Source organism: Giraffa tippelskirchi, chromosome 9 (assembly GCF_054371585.1).
Source record: "Giraffa tippelskirchi isolate mGirTip1 chromosome 9, T2T-mGirTip1v1.2.pri, whole genome shotgun sequence".
Classification (NCBI taxonomy): Eukaryota; Metazoa; Chordata; class Mammalia; order Artiodactyla; family Giraffidae; genus Giraffa; species Giraffa tippelskirchi.
Genome location: NC_137283.1, coordinates 96,270,237 through 96,280,720, shown reverse-complemented (window position 1 = coordinate 96,280,720; position 10,484 = coordinate 96,270,237). Strand labels below are relative to the sequence as shown.

Here is a 10,484-nt window from a genome sequence, read left to right as displayed (position 1 = left end):
GTAATTTCTACTTAATCTAAAGTAATTCAAGATTTTTATTCTTAACCTCTGTGTGTCTGTTTCCACAGAAACTCTGTGTGTCTGTAAAACAGGTTTTATAGCAGCACCTACATCATAGGGTTGTTGTGAGAATTAAATATGTTAATATATGTAAACTGGGGCTTCCCTGGTAGCTCAGTTGGTAAAGAATTTGCCTGCAATGCGGGAGACCTGGGTTCAATTCCTGGGTTGGGAAGATCCCCTGGAGAGGGGAATGGCAACCCACTTCATGTAGATGTGTTAATATAGGTAAACTACATCAAATAGTGCTTGGCCTATAGAAAGCTCTATAGTAAAAATAACTATTACTATAATAGCAAACTATAATAATAATAGCTTACTACTATTATTATTACCTCTGCCCTCATCCTTGCTGTTGATCCCAAGTGGTGACGGGTCATAGGGAACAAGGGAGGCGGGCATGCATCTTGTCCTTGGTTTTCACCATCTATGCTTGCTTGCTAGCATCCTTGCTGAGAAGTCTCATTCCTTTCAAGTTTCTACTCAGGTTCCTGCCACATCCTGTCTACAGGCTTTTCTGGTTTCCCTTCACACTTAGCTATTTTTGCACCTCTTTTCAACACATTTAGCTCAGGAAGTTTCTGTATCAGACATGTGTTAGATAATGCAAAGGGCCACTTTTATTTAATGCTCAGGGATGCTGGAAGGTAAGAAGGGAAGTCACCAAATCTTCTGCCTCTTCTCATCTCACTCCATCTAAGAATCAAGGCACTGACTTTTCATCTCTCAGGTCCCTCCAACCATATAGTCAAAGATTTCTGTCCTATGTTCCATCTCAGAACTCAGCTCGGGAAAGGGAGGCGGTGGAGGATTGTGGGCCTTAGCGGGGACTTGCTAGCTCCCAAGCTCTCTGGTTTCCTGCTCATCTTCCTTCTTTCTCTTCTCCCATCCTTTTCCCCAGCCCAGGTGATCTTTACTTCCTATGGACCTCCTGAGATCTGAGCTGGAGGGCTGGCTCTTATTTCATCAGGCTTTCCTCCAGACCCATTGTTAATGTCCTTGGGTCCCTATACCCAAATGTTCTGACTTCTATATCTGAAAACCCACTGCCCCTTCCCAGTTTGCCACACCGATATCCTCCCCCTCCTTTTCTCTGTGGGCACAGCTCCTCCCGGAGGCTTAGCTGACTAGCAAGTAATTTAGTAATGTGACTCTAGAAGGCTAAGGACCAAAAACAAAGAATCAATGATTTATATCACAAAATGTATTTTGTCTGTAAAAGTTTTTGTGTTCTGAAAAATACCTGACTTTTCCTGGAGGTATGATTGTCCTTGTAGGCAGTCTCCAAAAGAGCGAGGACCAGTTTCCTATAGAGAATCTATTTCACAAGAACAGTAACTTCCTCATCACCCTATGCAGCCTGTGCTTCTCTGGGTGACATTTCCTCCCCTCTCTCCATCGTTAAGCCTAAGTAAGTCAGTATCACAGGCAACACCCTTCACTAGCGTTGCCAGTCATTTTATAGGAGTTTTCCTCTTTCAAGTGCTGGTCTAAACTTCTGTCATCCTTTCTTGCTCTTCTCTGGGGACATTAGCCATAATTCAGGTTGAAACTGTTCTTCAAAAATAAGCTCTGGGGATTTCCTTGATAGTCCAGTGGCTAACACTCCCTGCTCTCAATGCAGGGGGCACAGGTTTGACCCCTGGTCAGGGAACTAGATTCCACATGCTGCAGCTAAGAGTTTGCACGCCACAAAAAAGATTCCACATGCTGCAATGAAGACATGAAAGTGAAAGTTGCTCAGTCTTGTCCGACTCTTTGTGACCCCATGGCCTATATAGTCCATGGAATTCTCCAGGCCTGAATCCTGGAGTGGGTAGCCTTTCCCTTCTCCAGGGGATCTTCCCAACTCTGGGATCAAACCCAGGTCTCCTGCATTGCAGGTGGATTCTTTACCAGCTGAGCCACAAAGGGAGCCCAAGAATACTGGAGTGGGTAGCCTATTCCTTCTCCAGGGGATCTTCCTGACCCAAGAATTGAACCGGGGTCTCCTGCATTGCAGGCAGATTCTTTACCAACTGAGCTATCAGGGAAGCCATGGCATAGCCATATACATACACACACACACACACACACACACACACACACACACACACACACACACACACACACACACACACATAGAATAAGCTCTGGTGAAAGCTCTTGCATAAAAGGTGAAGAGTTGGCTTTGCTTATAGACAGGGTACCTTGCGTCCTTTGTCTAAGCTTCGGACACCTTTGAAAGGGCACACTATTAACAATTATGCCAGGACATAAGGCATGAATTGGAATAGTCTCTCTCCCACCCAACAGACCAAACTTTATGGCACTTAGAGTTTACAGACAACAAACAAAGCTCTAGCCATATCTGTTCCCTCCTCATGGTGATGGCCTAGTCTTTTGCCATCAACAGTTTGAGAAAATGTAGGCTAAATTGGCTACACAGAGTCAGGGGCCTCTCTCTGATGTGTTGAATCCACCTAAGACTGCATGGTCCCTGTAGTTTTAGCCATAGTCTCTTTTTAAGGGTCTTGGCTAAGAACAAAATGCTATTTTCACAAAGGCAAAGAGAAAAATGCTCACTTCAGACTTCACGTTTAACAGCTATCTGAAATAATTCTCTCCGGGAATAAGTGGATGTCTCTGATTTTACCGTAGAGTTTAAACCCTTCTCCCAAAGTACAGTCTGTGGCCTAGCACGTGTCCTGGGTTGCTACTTGATGAGAGCTCTGCAAGATGACTTGCTAGGTTTTTGTAGACAGCTTTGAAAAGAAATTCAGAGCCTAAAGAATGGGCTGTAAATAAAATGTTCACTCCTCCCTAGGTGTTCTCCAGGGACTCAGAGAATTGAATCTCTGGGGCAGTTTAGAAGGCTCTGTTGACATTTGTTTCCTTCCTTATATAGGTTCTCCTGCATCTACCTAGAAAATGCAAAGCATTCAGTAGTCTGCTCACACTCAGTTGCATCACTGTCCAGCAGTTTATCTGAAATTGGTGTTGACTTCACAGTCTGCCAGTTCTCTCCCATCTGTCACCTCAAGATGATCCAGTTCTGTGGTGATTTGCATTTATTATAGACAGGCTTCTGCTATAGTAGGTAGCATTTTAGCCCACAAGACCCTGTTGCATAAGAAATGCAATTTTATTTTTTAAAGTCAAATTTAGTTTCAAATAGAAGTTCCACAAAGTGATTTTTACCGAATCTGTCAATTCTAGATTATTTCAGCTCATTTAAACTTCTCAGCTGATGAATGTATTGTATTTCATAGGAGAATACCAGGCAGGTATTTCCTCTTTTTCTCAAATCAAATCTACCAGTTTTCTGGCTCCAGTGCCCACATGCTGACCAGCCCCCCTTCCACTCCGTTTCAGTGGAAGAAATATCGCTACTCTTAAGGCAACTCCTTCACTGCCCTGTCATTCTCAGACCCTTCCACCTTCTCAGGGATTTATCTCTTGAAAGTATACCCTTTTTCTTAGTTTTCCATGAGAACTTCAAATAATTCAAAAGGTCAGACTCTTTCAAGTCAAAAGTGTTAGCTTCCAAAACTTGTTTTTCGCCTGTCTCCTTCCCTGTTCTTCAGTGGTAATACGAGGTGCCTCTAAGTCTGGTTGGAAAGAGTAATGGGATAAAACAGCGTGTCCAGGGTGAAAAACACCATGGCTAAGCAGTACAAAATATATTACCCTATTGCACTTTGGTGTATAATGTCACTTTGTAGAAAGTTTTACAAGGTCAAACTTTGACTTTGCCCATGTCAGGCTCCCAGGCAGGCTGTAGAGCGCCCCGAGACCACCGCTGCTCCCCGCCACTCCCACGTTTTACTACCACAGGTAATGGTACTTTCTCTGTGAAGGCTGTAATGAGGGTTGCCACTGACTGCCTCAAGGGACAATCATTAGTATAGCCTTACTGTCCCTGATGTACAAGCCTCTCTGGTCATCATTCCCTCTCTACTGCGCTAGTTTCATTAGCGCGCATGCGTGCTCAGCTGCTTCAGTCCTGTCAGACTCCTTGCGACCCCATGGCCTGCAGCCCACCAGGCTCCTCTGTCCATGGGGATTCTCCAGGCACGAATACTGGAGTGGGTTACCATGCCCTCCTCCAGTAACACTAGCATACCAACATGCTGTAATACCTGTCATTATCCAAACAAACTGAGGAATTCCCTGGTGGTCCCGTGGTCCGACTCTGTATGTTTCCACTGCAACGAGCACGGGTTTAATCCTTGGTCTGAGAATTAAGATCCTGCATGCTGCACGGTGCAGTCAGAAAATAAAAAGTTTGCATGACTTGACATAAACTTCCAGCCACTTCCCCAATTTATAAGTTCTTCTTTATGAAAAACTTTTCAAAAGGCCTCTCTGTATTCACTCTTCCAGTTCCTCTCTTAGCTTTTCTGGAACCCATTCTCATCACTCTTATCAGAGATATCAACAGCCTCCATGTGACCCGATCTGAAGATCAGTTCTGTCTTCATCTCTCCCAATTTCTCATTTATATTTGACAAAGTTAATCAGTCACTCCCCTTGAAATTCTTCTTCCTTTGCCTTCTGATACATAAAACTATCCTTGTTTGCCTCCCACCTCACTAGCCACTTTGTTTTAAGCTTCCTTGTCTGGAATCTTCTACTTTTCCTGATTTATTAACAGAGTTCTTAAGGCTCAGTCATTGAATTGCTTCTCTGTGCTGTCCACATTACTCCTTGGAACTTAAGAGTTTGATGACCTAATCCAGTCCCATGACTTTAAAGATCAATTATATGGTTTTGGTTGGAGAAGGCAATGGCACCCCACTCCAGTACTCTTGCCTGGAAAATCCCATGGACGGAGGAGCCTGGTGGGCTGCCGTCTATGGGGTCGCACAGAGTCGGACACGACTGAAACGACTTAGCAGCAGCAGCATATGGTTTTGGTGGCTCCAAAATGTACATTTTAATGGAAAATCTCTCTTCTGAGCTCTAGAATGCTATATTCAAAAGTCTGCTTGATATCTGCCTTGGATACATAACAGACATATTACACTTATAATTTCCAAATGAGAAATGCTGATTTACCCCTTCTAAACCACTTTCCCCCTAGATTTTTTAAATGCACTAAATGGAATTACAATTCAATAAGTTGCTCCAGTCAAAATCTTGTAATCTTTCTTGATGCTGCCTTTTCTCTCATGTGAGACAGGATAGGAAATCTCAGCAGGTGAGTGTCACCAATGTCCAAAGAAGATGACTGAGGACTAGATCCCGTGGTACCATAGTGATAACCACTTCCTTCCTGGGCCCTGGCCCTTTGTCCTTTCATCTCATCTTCTGTCTTTAGATCTTAGATGAAACCTCATGGAGAAGGAGGAGGGAATCTTTGAATTGAGCTGGGGAAAATCTAAAATGTCTCAATAATCACAAATTTTACTAAGTTTGCAAAAAAGTGAGCACATAAAGCTTTCTGCTTTTAGGTCAAAATGGGAAGTAAAGTTATTAGTCAAGTTCAGTTACAGAAGAACAAAGACATACATTATTACATACAGGTCTGGGCTGCAAATTCATACCCACTACCCTTGAGGTTTCTCTCCTCCTTATGTAACTTGTGAAACTTCTTTCTTGACAGGTTGCTCAAGGAGGCTACAGGAATCCCTGTGAGTCAGCAAGGTGATCTATAAAGAAGCCAGAAGAAAATATTAATGCCCTCATTCATATTTAATCTTATGTAAAATTAGATCTAAATTAGTCTTTACTAAGATATATATATAGATAGATAGATTAGCGTTAGTCCTTTACTGAGGCACATATCGGTCACTTGTCATACCATGTCCCGAGGAAGAGTGCTTGACAGTGAGTCCCTCATTTTTCATCCCATTTCAGTTACCATGATATACTGTATTGTATATGGACCCAACTAAGTGAATTTATAAATCATGTTATCCAGTTTTATTTAAACTAAGCATTATGAAATGAAGCAAAAAGATTGAAAATATGTCTAAGAAAATGAAGATTTAAAACAATGCTAACAGCATACAACCTAACAGCAAAAAGTGAGTGCTGGTGTGTGTTTCACGACTCCTAGTGCAAGCTCTTGTCAGTCACATTCTAGGGTATAAACGGGGAGCATATATAGTTTTAACAAAAAAATGAAAAGCAAGTTCACAATTACAAGAAGACCACTTGAACTGCGAATTTATGGCCATTATTATTGAAAGTAATACTCAACCCTAAATGTACATTTGGCCTCGAAATAGTAGTAAACAGTAATATGAAGTCATCTACAATTAGCAATATAATATATAAAAATATTTATTTTGTCTTCATCTCATTCTCTTCAATTTATATTTTATATGAGTTATGCATACTATGTTAACATGGTAGTTATATGTATATAAGTTACAAATAAATAATGCACAAATATGAGGTGGATAAACACTTTATCGATGAGGTGCAAGATAAAAATTATTTAGAGATCATTGCTCATTAGGACAGCAATTAGCAGGGCTACTTCTAAATCTTGTAGTGGAAATAGTAGAGTGACACAGTACTTCAAGAAGTTTCTTAAAGAAACAAGACCCTTTGGGACCAATATATATTTTGTTCTCTTCTTGGGTTTTTCTTTTGTAGAGTTATAAAGCAGGATCACTAGTGTCACAAACCCAGAACGAGTCCCACGCTCTCTCATTCATTAATTTATTCAAATGTACTCATTAAGTAACTCCTATGTGTAAAGAAAGCCCAGAGGTTCCGCCTAAGAATTTCCAAATCAAGTTACAAGCTTTCTTGGCAACAATTCTAAATTGTATTTGGCTCTGCCTTTCCCTGTAGGGTGTATGCCAACTATGCAAATCAGTTACAGAAAGGCATTTGTCATTGCTCAAGCTAAAAATCTAGACAAGCAAACCAATTCTAGTTAATTCCTAGTTTAAAAACTGATTTGCAATAAAGTGCTATTACTAATTTCTTCTCTTCCTCTTATCTTTCTCCTTTTGATGTATTAAAGTCATGTTATAAATTGTCAGAAGCATCTACTGTTAGTCAGGTTAAGCAAAGGATACAGATCTGGCAATAGCTAAGTATCTACTGAGTTCTTAGTGTGACACTATTCTAAGCATTTAATTTGTATTGACTCATTTAATCCTTACAACCATGATTTAACTATGACAATGAGAGTTTTACAGAAGAACTGAGGTGCAGAAAAATCACCTTTAATTTTACATATGGTAAGGAGTAGAGGCAGTATTTAGCCCCTAGCAGTCTGGCCAAAGAGCAAATATCCTAAATCACTATGCTATAATACAACACTAGACTACTTATGGTTCATTTGGCAAATGTTGTTTTTTTCTCTTTTAATTTTATTCCCAGATGACTCAACGGTAAAGAATCCACCTGCCAATGCAGGAGATGCAGATTCAATCCCGGGATCAAGAATATCCCCTGGAGAAGGAAATGACAACCCACTCCAGTATTCTTGCCTGGAAAATCCCATGGACAGAGGAGGCTGATGGATTACAGTCCATGGGATCACAAAGAGTCGGACACAACTTGGTGGCTGAGCATGCACTCATGAGCTATAATTTACATGCAACAAATGTGTCCATTTGAAGTGTACAGTTTGATCGTTTTGACAAACATACACATCCAAGTATCCAACAAAACAATCAACATGGAAAATATCTTTTTTCTCTAAAATGTTCACTTATGCCTTTTTGCAAGAAACAGTAGTTGAGTAATTGACTTTTCCTGTTTATAAAATGTCCCTCTTTATTCCTAACAAGTTTCTCTGTTCTGGGCTTCTTTGTCTGGTTGTTTAAATTAAATAAAATCACTTTATTGTGGTATCACTATGAACAAAGCTAGTGGAGGTGATGGGATTCCAGTTGATCTATTTCAAATCCTAAAAGATGATTCTGTGAAAATGCTTTACTCAATAATGCCAGCAAATTTGGAAAACTCAGCAGTGGCCACAGGACTGGAAAAGGTCAGTTTTCATTCCAATCCCAAAGAAAGGCAATGCCACACAATTGTACTCATCTTACACACTAGCAAAGTAATGCTCAAAATTCTCCAAGCCAGGCTTCAACAGGATATGATCTGTGAACTTCCAGATGTTCAAGCTGGATGTAGAAAAGGCAGAGGAACCAGAGATCAAATTGCCAACATCCATTGGATCATCAAAAAAGCAAGAGAGTTCCAGAAAAACATCTACTTCTGTTTATTGATTACACCAAAGCCTTTGTATAGATCACAATGAACTGTGGAAAATTCTTTAAAAGATGGGAATACCAGACCACCTTACCTGCCTCCTGAAAAATCTGTATGCAAGTCAAGAAGCAATGGTTAGAACCGGATATGGAACAACAGACTGGTTCCACATTAGGAAAGGAGTATGTCAAGGCTGTATATTGTCACCCTGCTTATTTAACTTTTATGCAGAGTACATCGTGCAAAATGCCAGACTGGACGAAGCCCAAACTGGGATCAATATTGCTGGGAGAAATATCAATAACCTCAGATATGCAGATGATACCACCCTTATGGCAGAAAGTGAGGAGGAACAAAAGGGCCTCTTGATGAAAGTGAAAGAGGAGAGTGAAAAAGTTGGCTTAAAATTCAACATTCAGAAAACTAAGATCATGGCATCAAGTCCCATCACTTCATGGCAAATAGACAGGGAAACAATAGAAACAGTGACAGACTTTCATTTCTTGGGCTCCAAAATCACTGGAGATGGTGATTGCAGCCATGAAATTAAAAGAAGCTTGCTCCTTGGAAGAAAAGCTATGACAAACCTAGACAGCATATTAAAATGAGACATTGCTTTGCTAACAAAGGTCTGTCTAGTCAAAGCTATGGTTTTTCTAGTAGTCACCTATGAATGTGAGAAGTGGACTATAAAGAAAGCTGAGCGCAGAAGAATCGATACTTTTGAACTGTGGTGTTGGAGAAGACTCTTGAGAGTCCCTTGGACTGCAAGGAGATCAAACCAGTCCATCCTAGAGGAAATCAATCCTGAATATTCATTGGAAGGACTGATGCTGAAGCTGAAATTCCAGTGCTTTGGCCATCTGATGCAAAGAATTGACTCATTGGAAAAGACCCTGATGATGGGAAAGATTGAAGACAGGAGGAGAAGGGGATGACAGAGGATGAGATGGTTGGATGGCATCACCGACTCGATGGACATGAGTTTGAGTAAGCTCCGGGAGTTGGTGATGGACAGGGAAGCCTGGTGTGCTGCAGTCCATGGGATCGCAAAGGGTCGTATACGACTGAGAGACTGAACTGAACTGATTGAAGTATATTGCTATAATGACCAAAATGGATATAATAAAGCTACAAAATGCTAGAAATGAAAAAATGAAAATTTTTGAGAGATAAATCTGTAAGTGTGGCTTCTGCAATGTACTACTTGTTTCAAAATTGATGTGAACAATTAAAATGAGTCTTTGCTGAGCATTTCCTTTTATGTTGACTGAGGCTATTTTGTCAGCTGTAAATACCTGAAAGAAAACAGCATATGTATCACTACAACAATTTAAAATGAAAGCTTTTGCCAATGATTAGTATACAGCTCCTCGTTAAGTAAACAATCAAATTTTTAATAAAACTCATGGTGAAGAGAATTTTATGAGATTTCCAGGTTAAACTTAGCACATTTACTTGACAAATTCAAACATAGTTATTTAGTTCTTTCTCTTTCCCCCAACTCCATCTTCCTAAAAAGATTATGTTTCTTATCTCAAAATTTTACATCAGGGACTTCCCTGGTGGTCCAGTGGTTGAGACTTTGACTTTCAATGTAGGGGTTGTGGGTTCAATCCCTGGTCAAGGAGCCAAGATCCCATATACCTCTTGAACAAAAAGCCAAAACATTAAATAGAAGCAGTATTGTAACAAATTCAATAAAGACATTTAAAAAATTTTGCATCAATAGAATTGTTTTATTTTCTCTGAATTAGAATCCTGACTGCCTCTGGGTGTTGCTAAATACTGACTGGGTGAGCTAAATACTGACTGGGTGAGCTAAATACTGACTGGGTGCATCTGGGTGAGTGCATAAGATATGAAGTATGAGGCTCCTATGAGGTGACTGATAACATAAATAGGTCAAAGTTCTCTTAACTTCTCAGATAGAGTTTCCATAAAGCTAAACTTGAAAATGGACTAACATAATGTAGAAGTACTGAAGAATTCTAGGGCATTAGAGAAAGAAGAAGCCTAAATTGATGATCCAGAATAACATCATCATTTCCAGACAAAGATACAAATGTTAAAGGCATTAGATAATTTATCTAAGGATAAATATATAGATAGCCAGTATAAGAAATCCTGTGTTTTGAACCTAGACAGTAGTCAAAACAAGAAAATCTTCTAATAGGCTTTGCATGTAGGACAGCAGCAGATTATTTTATTAATTTATCTAAATGCTGGTTGTGAACAGATATAAGATTAAAGGTGAC

General features: G+C 40.1%; 1 long non-coding RNA gene across 1 annotated transcript in view; it reads right to left on the bottom strand.

Moving 5' to 3' along the window:
- Nucleotides 1-5,428: 5,428 nt before the first annotated feature.
- The window catches only part of LOC145521188 (uncharacterized), a 26,547-nt gene continuing 21,491 nt past the window's right edge, over nucleotides 5,429-10,484 (bottom strand). Inside the window, exon 2 of the long non-coding RNA XR_014065207.1 lies at nucleotides 5,429-5,693. This is a non-coding gene — a long non-coding RNA (uncharacterized LOC145521188). The remainder of the gene's footprint in view (nucleotides 5,694-10,484) is intronic.